Here is a 20,280-nt window from a genome sequence, read left to right as displayed (position 1 = left end):
ATCTCTGCTATCGGAGGTGTCTCAGGATTGGGATGGGAAGGAGTTGGATATTACATCTCATGCTATAGGAAGGGTATCAGGTATGGAACGGGAAGGAGTTGGATATCCCATCTCATGTTATAGGACGGGTCTCAGGTTTGGTATTAGAAGCATTGAGATATCACATCGCATGCTGTAGGAAGGATCTCAGGTTTGGAATGGGAAGGAATTGGATATCACATCTCATGTCATAGGAAGTATCTCAGGTTTGGTATTAGAAGCATTGAGATATCACATCTCATGCTATAGGAATGGTCTCAGGATTGGAATGGGTAGGAGTTGGATATTACATTCTTGCTATAGGAAGGGTCTCATGTTTGGAATGGGAAGGAGTTGGATATCACATATGCTATAGGAAGGGTCTCAGGTTTGGAACGGGAAGGAGTTGGATATCACATCTCATGTTATAGGAAGGGTCTCAGGTTTGGTATAAGCATTGAGATATCACATCTCTGCTATCGGAGGTGGCTCAGGATTGGAATGGGAAGGAGTTGGATATCCCATCTCATGTTATAGGACGGGTTTCTGGTTTGGTATTAGAATCATTGAGATATCACATCGCATGCTGTAGGAAGGGTCTAAGGATTGGAATGGGATGGACTTGGATATCACATCTCATGCTATAGGTAGGCTCTCAGGTTTGGTATAAGCATTGAGATATCACATCTCATGCTATAGGAAGGGTCTCGGGATTGGAATGGGAAGGATTTGGATATCACATCTCATGCTATAGGAAGGGTCTCAGGTTTGGTATAAGCATGGAGATATCACTTCTCATGCTATAGGAAGTGTCTCAGGATTGGAATGGGAAGGAGTTGGATATCACATCTCATGTTATAGGAAGGATCTCAGGTTTGGTATTAGAAGCATTGAGACATCACATCTCATGCTATAGGAAGGGTCTCAGGATTGGAATGGGAAGGAGTTGGATATCACATCTCATGCTAAAGGGAGGGTCTCAGGTTTGGAAGGGGAAGGATTTGGATATTACATCTTGTGTTATAGGAATGATCTCAGGTTTGGTATTAGAAGCATTGAGATATCACATCTCATGCTATCGGAAGGATCTCAGGATTGGAATGGGAAGGAGTTCGATATCATATCTCATGCTATAGGAAGGGTCTCAGGATTGGAATGGGAAGGAGTTTTATATGACATCTCATGCCATAGGAAGGATCTCAGTTTTGGTTTTAGAAGCATTGAGACATCACATCTCATGTTATAGGAAGGGTCTCAGGATTGGAATGGGAAGGAGTTGGATATCACATCTCATGCTATAGGAAGGGTCTCAGGTTTGGTATAAGCATTGAGATATCACATCTCATGCTATAGGAAGGGTCTCAGGATTGGAATGGGAAGGAGTTGTATATGACATCTCATGCCACAGGAAGGGTCTCAGGTTTGGTATAAGCATTGAGATATCACATCTCTGCTATCGGAAGGGTCTCAGGATTGCAATGGGAAGGAGTTGGATATCCCATCTTATGTTATAGGAAGGGTCTCAGGTTTGGTATTAGAAGCATTGAGATATCACATCTCATGCTATAGGAAGGGTCTCAGGATTGGAATGGGAAGGACTTGGATATCACATCTCATGCTATAGGGAGGGTCTCACGTTTGGAAAGGGAAGGAGTTGGATATCACATTTCATGTTAGAGGTAGGATCTCAGGTTTGTTATTAGAGGCATTGAGATAGCACATCTCATGCTATCAGAAGGGTCTCAGGATTGGAATGGGAAGGAGTTGGATATCACATCTCATGCTAAAGGGAGGGTCTCAGGAATGGAAGGGGAAGGATTTGGATATCACATCTCATGTTATAGGAAGGATCTCAGGTTTGGTATTAGAAGCATTGAGATATCACATCTCATGCTATCGGAAGGATCTCAGGTTTGGTATTAGAGGCATTGAGATATCACATCTCATGCTAAAGGGAGGGTCTCGGGTTTGGAAGGGAAAGGATTTGGATATCACATCTCTTGTTATAGGAAGGATCACAGGTTTGGTATTAGAAGCATTGAGATATCACATCTCATGCTATCGGAAGGGTCTCAGGATTGGAATGGGAAGGAGTTGGATATCACATCTCATGCTATAGGAAGGGTCTCAGGTTTGGAACGGGAAGGAGTTGGATATCACATCTCATGTTATAGGAAGAGTCTCAGGTTTGGTATAAGCATTGAGATATCACATCTCTGCTATCGGAGGTGTCTCAGGATTGGGATGGGAAGGAATTGGATATCACATCTCATGCTATAGGAAGGGTATCAGTTTTGGAACATGAAGGATTTGGATATCACATCTCATGTTATTGGACCGGTCTCAGGTTTGGTATTAGAAGCATTGAGATATCAAGTCTCATGGTATAGGACGGGAGTTTGATATCACATCTCATGCCATGGTATGGGTCTCAGGTTTTGTAGAAGCATTGGCATATCACATCTCATGCTATCGGAAGGGTATCAGGATTGGATTTGGAAGGAGTTGGATATCCCATCTCATGCTATAGGAAGGGTCTCAGGAATGGAATGGGAAGGACTTGGATATCACATCTCATGCTGTAGGAAGGCTCTCAGGTTTGGAAAGGGAAGGAGTTGGATATCACATTTCATGTTAGAGGTAGGATCTCAGGTTTGGTATTAGAGACATTGAGATATCACACCTCATGCTATCAGAAGTGTTAGGAAAGATTTCGTAATTGTAGGTAATTTTCCTTCCATGTGGCAACCCCTAAACTTTTTGCTGTTGTTTTTCACCTTGTTCTTGACTTTGCCAGAGAAGTGCAGCCTTCTGCTGCACTCCTCTGGGCTTTCGCTCCTTTTCTCATGGGGAAACTGACATGCCCTTAAGACAGTCAGTACCGGGGAACGCTGTTTCCCGTAGTTTCTTTTATCATGTTGCGGCTTTAGTGCAACATGACACAAGAGGCCACTGTAAGCTAAGTTACAGCTCTCTTGGGTCTCTAGCCTTCTACGGGCCCTAGATACTCGTTTAGGATTGTATCTGATCGGTGCAAGTAATTCAGGGACGGGAATGGTGGCAGCGATCGTTTTCTTGTGTTTTGAGCTCCTTTTGGCGTTCTAAGCGCATTTCTCGCGCTTAACCCAAAATGGTGGCCTGGCTCCCAAAATGGCCAGACCACGAGGCTCCTTTGTCCTGTCCGCTGACCGTCTTGCTCCCTTCACCTTTCCCAGGTCGAGCCGACCCGGGGCCTTCCTTATTTGGGCATGTACTTTCCCGCGAAACACGGATGCTTTTGCGGGCTTCTACATGTCGTGTGTGTGCCTCCAGGATGTGGGCTGGGATGTCTGGTCCCAATACACATCCTGGGTGCCAGAGAGTCTAGGGTGGTGTGAATGCCTGGGACCACCGTGGTCCGTGATTGGTCCACGAATGGTGTGAGTGTTGATGAGCGGATCTCCCATCGGGTCCCCTCCGTTTTGGCGCGAAGGGAACCGTGGATAAGAGGGGGCTGGAAACACCACTACCATGTCGATCTCCTGAGTTCTCACGAACGAAGGAATACAGGAGCCAAGTATCCTGCAACCAAGAGGCTGGACCGAGGAATCGCTGGTGACCCGCTGAAGGACTCCTCCTTTGCACTGCTGTCGTCCTGTGAAACCCTTTCCTCCTTTGATCGAACCAGAAGGCCTGTACTGGTGCTTCGACCTTTGGAATAGCAGGAACAGCTATTCTCGGCAACTTCATCATCTCCTGCCAGTAAGCCTTTGGAAGCGTCTCTGGGCCATCCAGTTGACTGACCAGCTTACACGGGAGTCCTGCTCTGTAACCGCCGCCAGGTTGTGTAGTATCTCGAGTCCTTGTCACTCTCCCACGCTTCGTACTCTTGACGTTCCCAGGTCTGAAGGGAGGAGTGGACATTTGGCTCAGATACACACGGCCGCTCCGTTGCCCTGCTGCGGCAACAAACTGTGCAGGTTTCTTCGATTGGGACGTCTTTTTGCTCTACACGACGACGAGGCGTTCCCTGCTCTTCTGAACCTGCCAGCTGCTGAAACTGACGCGGAGAAGCCTGGGTCTGCTTGCATCGGGGACCGGTGAGTAGCATAGCTAGGATCTGGTCGCCCTCCTGCAGGAGCCCATTGCTTTTCCCCGCTGTGTAAAACAGCACCCTTGTCCGTACTCGCGCTCTGCTTCTGCCCACTGTGGAGGCTGCGCTTGAGTCGCTGAACTTGTTCTTCTTCTTTCGTGCACTAAACTGAACTGCCTGACTTCCTTCAAAGAGCTTCTCCTTTTGCCCGTTGGCACCAGCGCGTGCAGGTACTTTGAGCACAAGGCTCCACTCTTCGCAGGGCTCGGACTTCCATCTAGTTAGGTGCCTCTGAAGGCGAACTGAGTCTAAGCATTATATCGCACTGCCTGTTTTCCTTCCCTTTTAGGTGGACTACACATTTCGTGCCTATAACGCTTGCGACTGTCGTATTTGTATATATATTGTGTGGATATGGTATGTGTTGGTTTAATATTGTGATATTGTGATTTTCTCGCTACGGTCATTGTTTTAAAGGCCTTAAAATAAATGTGTATATATTTTTTATATAACAACTGTTTGGAGTAGTTTGTAAGTGATCTTGCTTTGTGGGCTCATTACGAGCTTTCAGTCACCCTCACCCCTCTTGAGACCTAGTCTTGCCCGCCGCGATCGCTACCTTGATTGGTCTGGCTCGTCCAGAGGTTACCCTGTTCCAAGTAACTAGGTTGGCCTTCTGAACTTCTGCGCCACCAGGACAGAGTTCAGAAATCCGTCTTAACAAGAAGGGTATCAGGATTGGAATGGGAAGGAGTTGGATATCACATCTCATGCTAAAGGGAGGGTCTCAGGTTTGGAAGGGGAAGGATTTGGATATCACATCTCATGTTATAGGAAGGATCTCAGGTTTGGTATTAGAAGCATTGAGATATCACATCTCATGCTATCGGAAGGATCTCAGGTTTGGTATTAAAAGCATTGAGATAGCACATCTCATGCTATAGGAAGGGTCTCAGGATTGGAATGGGAAGGAGTTGGATATCACATCTCATGTTATAGGAAGGATCTCAGGTTTGGTATTAGAAGCATTGAGATATCACATCTCATGCTAAAGGAAGGGTCTCAGGATTGGAATGGGAAGGAGTTGGATATCACATCTCATGCTAAAGGAAGGTTCTCAGTTTTGGTAGAAGCATTGCGATATCACATCTCATGCTATAGGAAGGGTCTCAGGATTGGAATCGGAAGGAGTTGGATATCACATCTCATGCTATAGGAAGGGTCTCAGGTTTGGTATAAGCATTGAAATATCACATCTCTGCTATCGGAAGGGTCTCAAGATTGGAATGGGAAGGACTTAGATATCACATCTCATGCTATAGGGAGGGTCTCAGTTTTGATATCAGAAGCATTGAGATATCACATCTCATGCTATCGGAAGGGTCTCAGGATTGGAATGGGAGGAGCTGGATATCACATCTCATGCTAAAGGAAGGGTCTCAGGTTTGGAAGGGGAAGGATTTGGATATCACATCTCATGTTATAGGACGGGTCTCAGGTTTGGTATTAGAAGCATTGTGATATCACATCTCATGCTATAGGAAGTGTCTCAGGATTGGAATGGGAAGGAGTTGGATATCACATCTCATGCTATAGGAAGGGTTTCAGGTTTGGTAGAAGCATTGAGATATCACATCTCGTGCTATGGGAAGAGTCTCAGGTTTGGGAAGGGAAGGATTTGGATTTCACATTTCATGTTATAGGATGGTTCTCATGTTTGGTTTTTGAAGCATTGAGATATCACATCTCATGCTATCGGAAGGGTCTCAGGTTTGGAATGGGAAGGAGTTGGATATCACATCTCATGTTATAGGAAGGATCTCAGGTTTGGTATCAGAAGCATTGAGATATCACATCTCATGCTATAGGAAGGGTTTCAGGATTGGAATGGCAAGGAGTTGGATATCACATCTCATGCTAAAGGAAGGGTCTCAGGTTTGATAGAAGCATTGAGATATCACATCTCATGCTATAGGAAGGAACTCAGGATTGGAATGGGAAGGAGTTGGATATCACATCTCATGCCATAGGAAGGGTTATCAGGTTTGGTATAAACATTGAGATATCACATCTCATGCTATAGGAAGGATCTCAGGTTTGGTATTAGAAGCATTGAGACATCAGATCTCATGCTATAGGAAGGGTCTCAGGTTTGGTATAAGCATTGAGATATCACCACATCCCATGCTATAGGAAGGGTCTCAGGATTGGAATTGGAAGTTGTATATGACATCTCATGCCATAGGAAGGATCTCAGGTTTGGTATAAGCATTGAGATATCACATCTCTGCTATCGGAAGGGTATCAGGATTGGAATGGGAAGGAGTTGGATATCCCATCTCATGTTATAGGAAGAGTCTCAGGTTTGGTATTAGAAGCATTGAGACATCACATCTCATGCTATAGGAAGGGTCTCAGGATTGGAATGGGAAGGAGTTGGATATCCCATCTCATGTTATAGGAAGGGTCTCAAGTTTGATATTAGAAGCATTGAGATATCACATCTCATGATATCGGAAGGGTCTCAGGATTAGAATGGGAAGGAGTTGGATATCACATCTCATGATAAAGGAAGGGTCTCAGGATTGGAATGGGAAGGACTTGGATATCACATCTCATGCTATAGGAAGGCTCTCAGGTTTGGAAGGGGAAGGAGTTGGATACCACATTTCATGTTAGAGGTAGAATCGCAGGTTTGGAATTAGAGGCATTGAGATATCACATCTCATGCTATCAGAAGGGTCTCAGGATTGGGATGGGAAGGCGTTGGATATCACATCTCATGCTAAAGGGAGGGTCTCAGATTTGGAAGGGGAAGGATTTGGATATCACATCTCATGTTATAGGAAGGATCTCAGGTTTGGTATTAGAAGCATTGAGATATCACTTCTCATGCTATCGGAAGGATCTCAGGTTTAGTATTAGAGGCATTGAAACATCACATCTCATGCTATCGGAAGGGTATCAGGATTGGATTTGGAAGTAGTTGGATATCCCATCTCATGCTATCTACCAAACCTGAGACCCTTCCTTTAGCATGAGATGTGATATCCAACTCCTTCCCATTCCAATCCTGAGACCCTTCCTATAGCATGAGATGTGATATCTCAATGCTTCTAATACCAAACCTGAGACCCTTCCTATAGCATGAGATGGGAAATGTGATATCCAACTCCTTCCCCTTCCAAACCTGAGAGCCTTCCTATAGCATGAGATGTGATATCCAACTCCTTCCCATTCCAATCCTGAGACCCTTATTATACCATGAGATGTCATATCTCAATGCTTCTAATACCAAACCTGAGACCGTCCTAAAACATGAGATGTGAGATCCAAATCCTTCCCCTTCCAAACCTGAGACCTTTCCTTTAGCATGAGATGTGATATCCAACTCCTTACCATTCCAATCCTGAGACCCTTCCGATAGCATGAGATGTGCTATCTCAATGCTTCTAATATCAAACCTGAGATTCTACCTCTAACATGAAATGTGATATCCAACTCCTTCCCCTTCCAAACCTGAGCCCCTTCCTATAGCATGAGATGGGATATCCAACTACTTCCAAATCCAATCCTGATACCCTTACGATAGCATGAGATGTGATATTTCAATGCCTCTAATACTAAACCTGAGATCCTTCCGATAGCATGAGAAGTGATATCTCAATGCTTCTAATACCAAACCTGAGATCCTTCCTATAACATGAGATGTGATATCCAAGTCCTTCCCATTCCAATCCTGAGACCCTTCCTTTATCATGAGATGTGATATCCAACTCCTTCCCATTCCAATCCTGAGACCTTTCCGATATCATGAGATGTGATATCTCAATGCTTCTAATATCAAACTTGAGACCCTCCCTACAGCATGAGATGTGATATCCAAGTCCTTCCCATTCCAATCCTGAGACCCTTCCTATAGCATGAGATGTGATATCTCAATGCTTCTAATACCAAACCTGAGACCCTTCCTATGACATGAGATGGGATATCCAACTCCTTCCCATTCCAATCCTGAGACCCTTCGGATAGCAGAGATATGATATCTCAATGCTTATACCAAGCCTGAGACCCTTCCTACAGCATGAGATGTGATATCCAAGTCCTTCCCATTCCAATCCTGAGACCCTTCCTATAGCATGAGATGTGATATCTCAATGCTTCTAATACCAAACCTGAGACCCTTCCTATGACATGAGATGGGATATCCAACTCCTTCCCATTCCAATCCTGAGACCCTTCCTATAGCATGAGATGTGATGTCTCAATGCTTCTAATACCAAACCTGAGATCCTTCCTATAACATGAGATGTGATATCCAACTCCTTCCCATTCCAATCCTGAGACCCTTCCTATAGCATGAGATGTGATATTTCACTGCTTATACCAAACCTGAGACCCTTCCTATAGCATGAGATGTGATATCCAACTCCTTCCCATTCCAATCCTGAGACCCTTCCTATAGCATGAGATGTGATATCTCAATGCTTCTAATATCAAACTTGAGACCCTCCCTATAGCATGAGACGTGATATCCAACTCCTTCCCATTCCAATCCTGAGACTCTTCCTATAGCATGAGATGTGATATCTCAATGCTTCTACCAAACCTGAGACCCTTCCTATAACATGAGATGGGATATCCAACTCCTTCCCATTCCAATCCTCAGACACTTCCTATAGCATGAGATGTGATATCTCAATGCTTCTAATACCAAACCTGAGACCCTTCCTATGGCATGAGATTTGATATCAAACTCCTTCCCATTCCAATCCTGAGACCCTTCCTATAGCATGAGATATGATATCCAACTCCTTCCCATTCCAATCCTGAAACCCTTCCTATACCATGAGATGTGATATCTTAATGCTTCTAATACCAAACCTGAGACCCGTCCTATAACATGAGATGTGATATCCAAATCCTTCCCCTTCCAAACCTGAGACCCTTCCGATAGCAGAGATGTGATATCTCAATGCTTATACCAAACCTGAGACCCTTCCTATGGCATGAGATGTGGTATCCAACTCCTTCCCATTTCAATCCTGAGACCCTTCCGATGGCATGAGATGTGATATCTCAATGCTTCTAATATCAAAACTGAGACCCTCCCTATAGCATGAGATGTGATATCTAAGTCCTTCCCATTCCAATCCTGAGTCCCTTCCGATAGCAGAGATGTGATATCTCAATGCTTATACCAAACCTGAGACCCTTCCTATGGCATGAGATGTGGTATCCAACTCCTTCCCATTTCAATCCTGAGACCCTTCCTATAGCATGAGATGTGATATCTCAATGCTTCTACCAAACATGAGACCCTTCCTTTAGCATGAGATGTGATATCCATCTCCTTCCCATTCCAATCCTGAGACCCTTCCTATAGCATGAGATGTGATATCTCAATGCTTCTAATACCAAACCTGAGATCCTTCCGATAACATGAGATGTGATATCCAAATCCTTCCCCTTCCAAACCTGAGACCCTCCCTTTAGCATGAGATGTGATATCCAACTCCTTCCCATTCCAATCCTGAGACCCTTCTGATAGCATGAGATGTGATATCTCAATTCTTCTAATACTAAACCTGAGATCCTTCCGATAGCATAAGAAGTGATGTCTCAATGCTTCTAATACCAAACCTGGGACCCGTCCTATAACATGAGATATTATATCCAAATCCTTCCCATTCCAATCCTGAAACCCTTCCTTTAGCATGAGATGTGATATCTCAATGTTTCTAATAAAAAACCTGAGACCCTTCCTATAGCAAGAGATGTGATATCCAGCTCCTTCCCATTCCAATCCTGAGACCCTTCCGATAGCATGAGATGTGATATCTCAATGCTTCTAATATCAAAACTGAAACCCTCCCTATAGCATGAGATGTGATATCTAAGTCCTTCCCATTCCAATCCTGAGACCCTTCCGATAGCAGAGATGTGATATCTCAATGCTTATACTAAACCTGAGACCCTTCCTATGGCATGAGATGTGATATCCAACTCCTTCCCATTTCAATCCTGAGACCCTTCCTATAGCATGAGATGTGATATCTCAATGCTTCTACCAAACATGAGACCCTTCCTTTAGCATGAGATGTGATATCCATCTCCTTCCCATTCCAATCCTGAGACCCTTCCTATAGCATGAGATGTGATATCTCAATGCTTCTAATACCAAACCTGAGATCCTTCCGATAACATGAGATGTGATATCCAAATCCTTCCCCTTCCAAACCCGAGACCCTCCCTTTAGCATGAGATGTGATATCCAACTCCTTCCCATTCCAATCCTGAGACCCTTCTGATAGCATGAGATGTGATATCTCAATGCTTCTAATACTAAACCTGAGATCCTTCCGATAGCATGAGAAGTGATATCTCAATGCTTCTAATACCAAACCTGGGACCCGTCCTATAACATGAGATATGATATCCAAATCCTTCCCATTCCAATCCTGAAACCCTTCCTTTAGCATGAGATGTGATATCTCAATGTTTCTAATAAAAAACCTGAGACCGTTCCTATAGCATGACAAGGGATATCCAACTCCTTCCCATTCCAATCCTGAGACCCTTCCTATAGCAAGAGATGTGATATCCAAATCCTTCCCATTACAATCCTGAGATGCTTCCTATAACATGAGATGTGATACCCAATTATTTCCCATTCCAAACCTGAGACCCTTCCTATTGGATGAGATGTGATATCCAACACCTTCCCATTCCAATCCTGACACCCTTCCTATATCATGAGATGTGATATCTCAATGCGTCTAATACCAAACCTGGGACTCGTCCTATAACATGAGATATGATATCCAAATCCTTCCCCTTCCAAACCTGAGACCCTTCCTTTAGCATGAGATGTGATATCCAAATCCTTCCCATTCCAATCCTGAAACCCCTCCTATAGCATGAGATGTGATATCTCAATGTTTCTAATAAAAAACTGAGACCCTTCCTATAGCAAGAGATGTGATATCCAAATCCTTCCCATTTCAATCCTGAGACCCTACCTATAACATGAGATGTGATATCCAACTCCTTCCCATTCCAACCTGAGACCCTTCCTATAACATGAGATGTGATATCCAACTCCTTCCCATTCCAATCCTGAAACCCTTCCTATAGCATGAGATGTGATATCTCAATGTTTCTAATAAAAAACCTGAGACCCTTCCAATAGCAAGAGATGTGCTATCCAAATCCTTCCCATTCCAATCCTGAGACCCTTCCTATAACATGAGATGTGATATCCAACTCCTTCCCATTCCAACCTGAGACGTTTCCTATAGCATGAGAAGGGATATCCAACTCCTTCCCATTCCAATCCTGAGACCCTTCCTATAGCAAGAGATGTGATATCCAAATCCTTCCCATTCCAATCCTGAGATCCTTCCTATAACATGAGATGTGATACCCAATTATTTCCCATTCCAAACCTGAGACCCTTCCTATTGGATGAGATGTGATATCCAACACCTTCCCATTCCAATCCTGACACCCTTCCTATACCATGAGATGTGATATCTCAATGCTTCTAATACCAAACCTGGGACCCGTCCTATAACATGAGATATGATATCCAAATCCTTCCCCTTCCAAACCTGAGACCCTTCCTTTAGCATGAGATGTGATATCCAAATCCTTCCCATTCCAATCCTGAAACCCCTCCTATAGCATGAGATGTGATATCTCAATGTTTCTAATAAAAAACTGAGACCCTTCCTATAGCAAGAGATGTGATATCCAAATCCTTCCCATTTCAATCCTGAGACCCTACCTATAGCATGAGATGTGATATCCAACTCCTTCCCATTCCAACCTGAGACCGTTCCTATAGCATGAGAAGGGATATCCAACTCCTTCCCATTCCAATCCTGAGACCCTTCCTATAGCAAGAGATGTGATATCCAAATCCTTCCCATTCCAATCCTGAGATGCTTCCTATAACATGAGATGTGATACCCAATTATTTCCCATTCCAAACCTGAGACCCTTCCTATTGGATGAGATGTGATATCCAACACCTTCCCATTCCAATCCTGACACCCTTCCTATACCATGAGATGTGATATCTCAATGCGTCTAATACCAAACCTGGGACTCGTCCTATAACATGAGATATGATATCCAAATCCTTCCCCTTCCAAACCTGAGACCCTTCCTTTAGCATGAGATGTGATATCCAAATCCTTCCCATTCCAATCCTGAAACCCCTCCTATAGCATGAGATGTGATATCTCAATGTTTCTAATAAAAAACTGAGACCCTTCCTATAGCAAGAGATGTGATATCCAAATCCTTCCCATTTCAATCCTGAGACCCTACCTATAACATGAGATGTGATATCCAAATCCTTCCCATTCCAACCTGAGACCCTTCCTATAACATGAGATGTGATATCCAACTCCTTCCCATTCCAATCCTGAAACCCTTCCTATAGCATGAGATGTGATATCTCAATGTTTCTAATAAAAAACCTGAGACCCTTCCAATAGCAAGAGATGTGCTATCCAAATCCTTCCCATTCCAATCCTGAGACCCTTCCTATAACATGAGATGTGATATCCAACTCCTTCCCATTCCAACCTGAGACGTTTCCTATAGCATGAGAAGGGATATCCAACTCCTTCCCATTCCAATCCTGAGACCCTTCCTATAGCAAGAGATGTGATATCCAAATCCTTCCCATTCCAATCCTGAGATCCTTCCTATAACATGAGATGTGATACCCAATTATTTCCCATTCCAAACCTGAGACCCTTCCTATTGGATGAGATGTGATATCCAACACCTTCCCATTCCAATCCTGACACCCTTCCTATACCATGAGATGTGATATCTCAATGCTTCTAATACCAAACCTGGGACCCGTCCTATAACATGAGATATGATATCCAAATCCTTCCCCTTCCAAACCTGAGACCCTTCCTTTAGCATGAGATGTGATATCCAAATCCTTCCCATTCCAATCCTGAAACCCCTCCTATAGCATGAGATGTGATATCTCAATGTTTCTAATAAAAAACTGAGACCCTTCCTATAGCAAGAGATGTGATATCCAAATCCTTCCCATTTCAATCCTGAGATCCTACCTATAGCATGAGATGTGATATCCAACTCCTTCCCATTCCAACCTGAGACCCTTCCTATAACATGAGATGTGATATCCAACTCCTTCCCATTCCAATCCTGAAACCCTTCCTATAGCATGAGATGTGATATCTCAATGTTTCTAATAAAAAACCTGAGACCCTTCCAATAGCAAGAGATGTGATATCCAAATCCTTCCCATTCCAATCCTGAGACCCTTCCTATAACATGAGATGTGATATCCAACTCCTTCCCATACCAACCTGAGACCCTTCCTATTGCATGAGAAGGGATATCCAACTCCTTCCCATTCCAATCCTGAGACCCTTCCTATAGCAAGAGATGTGATATCCAAATCCTTCCCATTCCAATCCTGAGATCCTTCCTATAACATGAGATGTGATATCTCAATGCTTCTAATACCAAACCTGAGACCCTTCCTATGACATGAGATGGGATATCCAACTCCTTCCCATTCCAATCCTGAGACCCTTCGGGTAGCATAGATGTGATATCTCAATGCTTATACCAAGCCTGAGACCCTTCCTATGGCATGAGATGTGATATCCAACTCCTTCCCATTCCAATCCTGAGACCCTTCCTATAGCATGAGATGTGATGTCTCAATGCTTCTAATACCAAACCTGAGATCCTTCCTATAACATGAGATGTGATATCCAACTCCTTCCCATTCCAATCCTGAGACCCTTCCTATAGCATGAGATGTGATATCTCACTGCTTATACCAAACCTGAGACCCTTCCTATAGCATGAGATGTGATATCCAACTCCTTCCCATTCCAATCCTGAGACCCTTCCTATAGCATGAGATGTGATATCTCAATGCTTCTAATATCAAACTTGAGACCCTCCCTATAGCATGAGACGTGATATCCAACTCCTTCCCATTCCAATCCTGAGACTCTTCCTATAGCATGAGATGTGATATCTCAATGCTTCTACCAAACCTGAGACCCTTCCTATAACATGAGATGGGATATCCAACTCCTTCCCATTCCAATCCTCAGACACTTCCTATAGCATGAGATGTGATATCTCAATGCTTCTAATACCAAACCTGAGACCCTTCCTATGGCATGAGATTTGATATCAAACTCCTTCCCATTCCAATCCTGAGACCCTTCCTATAGCATGAGATATGATATCCAACTCCTTCCCATTCCAATCCTGAAACCCTTCCTATACCATGAGATGTGATATCTTAATGCTTCTAATACCAAACCTGAGACCCGTCCTATAACATGAGATGTGATATCCAAATCCTTACCCTTCCAAACCTGAGACCCTTCCTTTAGCATGAGATGTGATATCCAGCTCCTTCCCATTCCAATCCTGAGACCCTTCCGATAGCATGAGATGTGATATCTCAATGCTTCTAATATCAAAACTGAGACCCTCCCTATAGCATGAGATGTGATATCTAAGTCCTTCCCATTCCAATCCTGAGACCCTTCCAATAGCAGAGATGTGATATCTCAATGCTTATACCAAACCCGAGACCCTTCCTATGGCATGAGATGTGATATCCAACTCCTTCCCATTTCAATCCTGAGACCCTTCCTATAGCATGAGATGTGATATCTCAATGCTTCTACCAAACATGAGACCCTTCCTTTAGCATGAGATGTGATATCCATCTCCTTCCCATTCCAATCCTGAGACCCTTCCTATAGCATGAGATGTGATATCTCAATGCTTCTAATACCAAACCTGAGATCCTTCCGATAACATGAGATGTGATATCCAAATCCTTCCCCTTCCAAACCTGAGACCCTCCCTTTAGCATGAGATGTGATATCCAACTACTTCCCATTCCAATCCTGAGACCCTTCTGATAGCATGAGATGTGATATCTCAATGCTTCTAATACCAAACCTGGGACCCGTCCTATAACATGAGATATTATATCCAAATCCTTCCCATTCCAATCCTGAAACCCTTCCTTTAGCATGAGATGTGATATCTCAATGTTTCTAATAAAAAACCTGAGACCCTTCCTATAGCAAGAGATGTGATATCCAAATCCTTCCCATTCCAATCCTGAGACCCTTCCTATAACATGAGATGTGATATCCAACTCCTTCCCATTCCAATCCTGAAACCCTTCCTATAGCATGAGATGTGGTATCTCAATTTTTCTAATAAAAAACCTGAGACCCTTCCAATAGCAAGAGATGTGATATCCAAATCCTTCCCATTCCAATCCTGAGACCCTTCCTATAACATGAGATGTGATATCCAACTCCTTCCCATTCCAACCTGAGACCCTTCCTATAGCATGAGAAGGGATATCCAACGCCTTCCCATTCCAATCCTGAGACCCTTCCTATAGCAAGAGATGTGATATCCAATTCCTTCCCATTCCAATCCTGAGATCCTTCCTATAACATGAGATGTGATACCCAATTATTTCCCATTCCAAACCTGAGACCCTTCCTATTGGATGATATCCAACACCTTCCCATTCCAATCCTGACACCCTTCCTATACCATGAGATGTGATATCTCAATGCTTCTAATACCAAACCTGGGACCCGTCCTATAACATGAGATATGATATCCAAATCCTTCCCCTTCCAAACCTGAGACCCTTCCTTTAGCATGAGATGTGATATCCAAATCCTTCCCATTCCAATCCTGAAACCCCTCCTATAGCATGAGATGTGATATCTCAATGTTTCTAATAAAAAACTGAGACCCTTCCTATAGCAAGAGATGTGATATCCAAATCCTTCCCATTTCAATCCTGAGACCCTACCTATAACATGAGATGTGATATCCAACTCCTTCCCATTCCAACCTGAGACCCTTCCTATAGCATGAGATGTGATGTCTCAATGCTTCTAATACCAAACCTGAGATCCTTCCTATAACATGAGATGTGATATCCAACTCCTTCCCATTCCAATCCTGAGGTCCTTCCTATAGCATGAGATGTGATATCTCACTGCTTATACCAAACCTGAGACCCTTCCTATAGCATGAGATGTGATATCCAACTCCTTCCCATTCCAATCCTGAGACCCTTCCTATAGCATGAGATGTGATATCTCAATGCTTCTAATATCAAACTTGAGACCCTCCCTATAGCATGAGACGTGATATCCAACTCCTTCCCATTCCAATCCTGAGACTCTTCCTATAGCATGAGATGTGATATCTCAATGCTTCTACCAAACCTGAGACCCTTCCTATAACATGAGATGGGATATCCAACTCCTTCCCATTCCAATCCTCAGACACTTCCTATAGCATGAGATGTGATATCTCAATGCTTCTAATACCAAACCTGAGACCCTTCCTATGGCATGAGATTTGATATCAAACTCCTTCCCATTCCAATCCTGAGACCCTTCCTATAGCATGAGATATGATATCCAACTCCTTCCCATTCCAATCCTGAAACCCTTCCTATACCATGAGATGTGATATCTTAATGCTTCTAATACCAAACCTGAGACCCGTCCTATAACATGAGATGTGATATCCAAATCCTTCCCCTTCCAAACTTGAGACCCTTCCTTTAGCATGAGATGTGATATCCAGCTCCTTCCCATTCCAATCCTGAGACCCTTCCGATAGCATGAGATGTGATATATCAATGCTTCTAATATCAAAACTGAGACCCTCCCTATAGCATGAGATGTGATATCTAAGACCTTCCCATTCCAATCCTGAGACCCTTCCGATAGCAGAGATGTGATATCTCAATGCTTATACCAAACCTGAGACCCTTCCTATGGCATGAGATGTGATATCCAACTCCTTCCCATTTCAATCCTGAGACCCTTCCTATAGCATGAGATGTGATATCTCAATGCTTCTACCAAACATGAGACCCTTCCTTTAGCATGAGATGTGATATCCATCTCCTTCCCATTCCAATCCTGAGATCCTTCCTATAGCATGAGATGTGATATCTCAATGCTTCTAATACCAAACCTGAGATCCTTCCGATAACATGAGATGTGATATCCAAATCCTTCCCCTTCCAAACCTGAGACCCTCCCTTTAGCATGAGATGTGATATCCAACTCCTTCCCATTCCAATCCTGAGACCCTTCTGATAGCATGAGATGTGATATCTCAATGCTTCTAATACTAAACCTGAGATCCTTCCGATAGCATGAGAAGTGATATCTCAATGCTTCTAATACCAAACCTGGGACCCGTCCTATAACATGAGATATTATATCCAAATCCTTCCCATTCCAATCCTGAAACCCTTCCTTTAGCATGAGATGTGATATCTCAATGTTTCTAATAAAAAACCTGAGACCCTTCCTATAGCAAGAGATGTGATATCCAGCTCCTTCCCATTCCAATCCTGAGACCCTTCCGATAGCATGAGATGTGATATCTCAATGCTTTTTATATCAAAATTGAGACCCTCCCTATAGCATGAGATTTGATATCTAAGTCCTTCGCATTCCAATCCTGAGACCCTTCCGATAGCAGAGATGTGATATCTCAATGCTTATACCAAACCTGAGACCCTTCCTATGGCATGAGATGTGATATCCAACTCCTTCCCATTTCAATCCTGAGACCCTTCCTACAGCATGAGATGTGATATCTCAATGCTTCTACCAAACATGAGACCCTTCCTTTATCATGAGATGTGATATCCATCTCCTTCCCATTCCAATCCTGAGACCCTTCCTATAGCATGAGATGTGATATCTCAATGCTTCTAATACCAAACCTGAGATCCTTCCGATAACATGAGATGTGATATCCAAATCCTTCCCCTTCCAAACCTGAGACCCTCCCTTTAGCATGAGATGTGATATCCAACTCCTTCCCATTCCAATCCTGAGACCCTTCTGATAGCATGAGATGTGATATCTCAATGCTTCTAATACTAAACCTGAGATCCTTCCGATAGCATGAGAAGTGATATCTCAATGCTTCTAATACCAAACCTGGGACCCGTCCTATAACATGAGATATTATATCCAAATCCTTCCCATTCCAATCCTGAAACCCTTCCTTTAGCATGAGATGTGATATCTCAATGTTTCTAATAAAAAACCTGAGACCCTTCCTATAGCAAGAGATGTGATATCCAGCTCCTTCCCATTCCAATCCTGAGACCCTTCCGATAGCATGAGATGTGATATCTCAATGCTTTTTATATCAAAATTGAGACCCTCCCTATAGCATGAGATTTGATATCTAAGTCCTTCGCATTCCAATCCTGAGACCCTTCCGATAGCAGAGATGTGATATCTCAATGCTTATACCAAACCTGAGACCCTTCCTATGGCATGAGATGTGATATCCAACTCCTTCCCATTTCAATCCTGAGACCCTTCCTATAGCATGAGATGTGATATCTCAATGCTTCTACCAAACATGAGACCCTTCCTTTATCATGAGATGTGATATCCATCTCCTTCCCATTCCAATCCTGAGACCCTTCCTATAGCATGAGATGTGATATCTCAATGCTTCTTATACCAAACCTGAGATCCTTCCGATAACATGAGATGTGATATCCAAATCCTTCCCCTTCCAAACCTGAGACCCTCCCTTTAGCATGAGATGTGATATCCAACTCCTTCCCATTCCAATCCTGAGACCCTTCTGATAGCATGAGATGTGATATCTCAATGCTTCTAATACTAAACCTGAGATCCTTCCGATAGCATGAGAAGTGATATCTCAATGCTTCTAATACCAAACCTGGGACCCGTCCTATAACATGAGATATTATATCCAAATCCTTCCCATTCCAATCCTGAAACCCTTCCTTTAGCATGAGATGTGATATCTCAATGTTTCTAATAAAAAACCTGAGACCCTTCTGTTAGGAAAGATTTCATAATTGTAGGGAAATTTCCTTCCATGTGGCAACCCCTAAACTTTTTGCTATTGTTGTTTTACCTTGTTCTTGACTTTGCCAGAGAAGTACAGCCTTCTGCCGCACTTCTCTGGGCTTTCGCTCCTTTCTTACGGGGAAACTGACATGCCCTTAAGACAGTCAGTACCGGGGAACGTTGTTTCCCGTAGTTTCTTCTATCGTGTCGCAGCTTTAGTGCAACACGACGCAAGAGGGCACAGTAAGTTAAGTTACAGCTCTCTTGGGTCTCTAGCCTTCTACAGGCCCTAGATACTCTTTTAGGATGGTATTTGATCGGTGCAAGTCATTCAGGGACTGGAATGGTGGCAGCGATCGTATTGAATATTTTGAGCTCCTTTTGCCGTTCTGAGCACGTTTTTGCACTGAACCCAAAATGGTGGCCTGGCTCCCCAAAATGGCCAGACCACGAGGCTCCTTTGTCCTGTCCACTGTCCGTCTTGCTCCCTTCACCTTCCCCAGGTCGAGCGACCCGGGGCCTTCCTTATTTGGGCATGTACTTTCCCGCGAAACGTGGTTGCTTTCGCGGGCTTCTACATGTCGTTTGTGTGCCTCCAGGGTGTGGGCTGGGATGTCTGGTCCCAATACACATCCTGGGTGCCAGAGAGTCTAGGGTGGTGTGAATGCCTGGGACCACCGTGGTCCGTGATTGGTCCACGTATGGTATGTGTTTTGATGAGCGGATCTCCCATTGGTTCCCCTCCGTTTTTGGCGCGAAGGGAACCGTGGATAAGAGGGGGCTGGAAACACCACTACCATGTCGATCTCCTGAGTTCTCACGAACGAAGGAATACAGGAGCCAAGTATCCTGCAACCAAGAGGCTGGACCGAGGAATCGCTGGTGACCCGCTGAAGGTATCCTCCTTTGCACTGCTGTCGTCCTGTGAGCCACTGTCCTCCTTTGATCGAACCAGAAGGCCTGTACTGGTGCTTCGACCTTTGGAATAGCAGGAACAGCTATTCCCGGCATCTACAACATCTCCTGCTAAGTAAGCCTTCGGAAGCGTCTCTGGGCCATCCAGTTGACTGACCAGCTTACAAGGGAGCCTTGTTCTGTAACCGCCGCCAGGTTGTGCCATATCTCGAGTCCTTGTCACTCTCCCACACTTCGTGCCCTTGGCGTTCCCAAGTCTGAAGGGAGGAGTGTACTTTTGACTCAGATACGCACGGCCGCTCCGTTGTCCTGCTGCGGCAACAAAACTGT

This window comes from Ambystoma mexicanum, chromosome 4q (genome assembly GCF_040938575.1).
Source record: "Ambystoma mexicanum isolate Mex_15411 chromosome 4q, UKY_AmexF1_1, whole genome shotgun sequence".
Classification (NCBI taxonomy): domain Eukaryota; kingdom Metazoa; phylum Chordata; class Amphibia; order Caudata; family Ambystomatidae; genus Ambystoma; species Ambystoma mexicanum.
The sequence above is the reverse complement of the archived record's forward strand: the minus strand, read 5'-3'. Positions refer to the sequence as shown.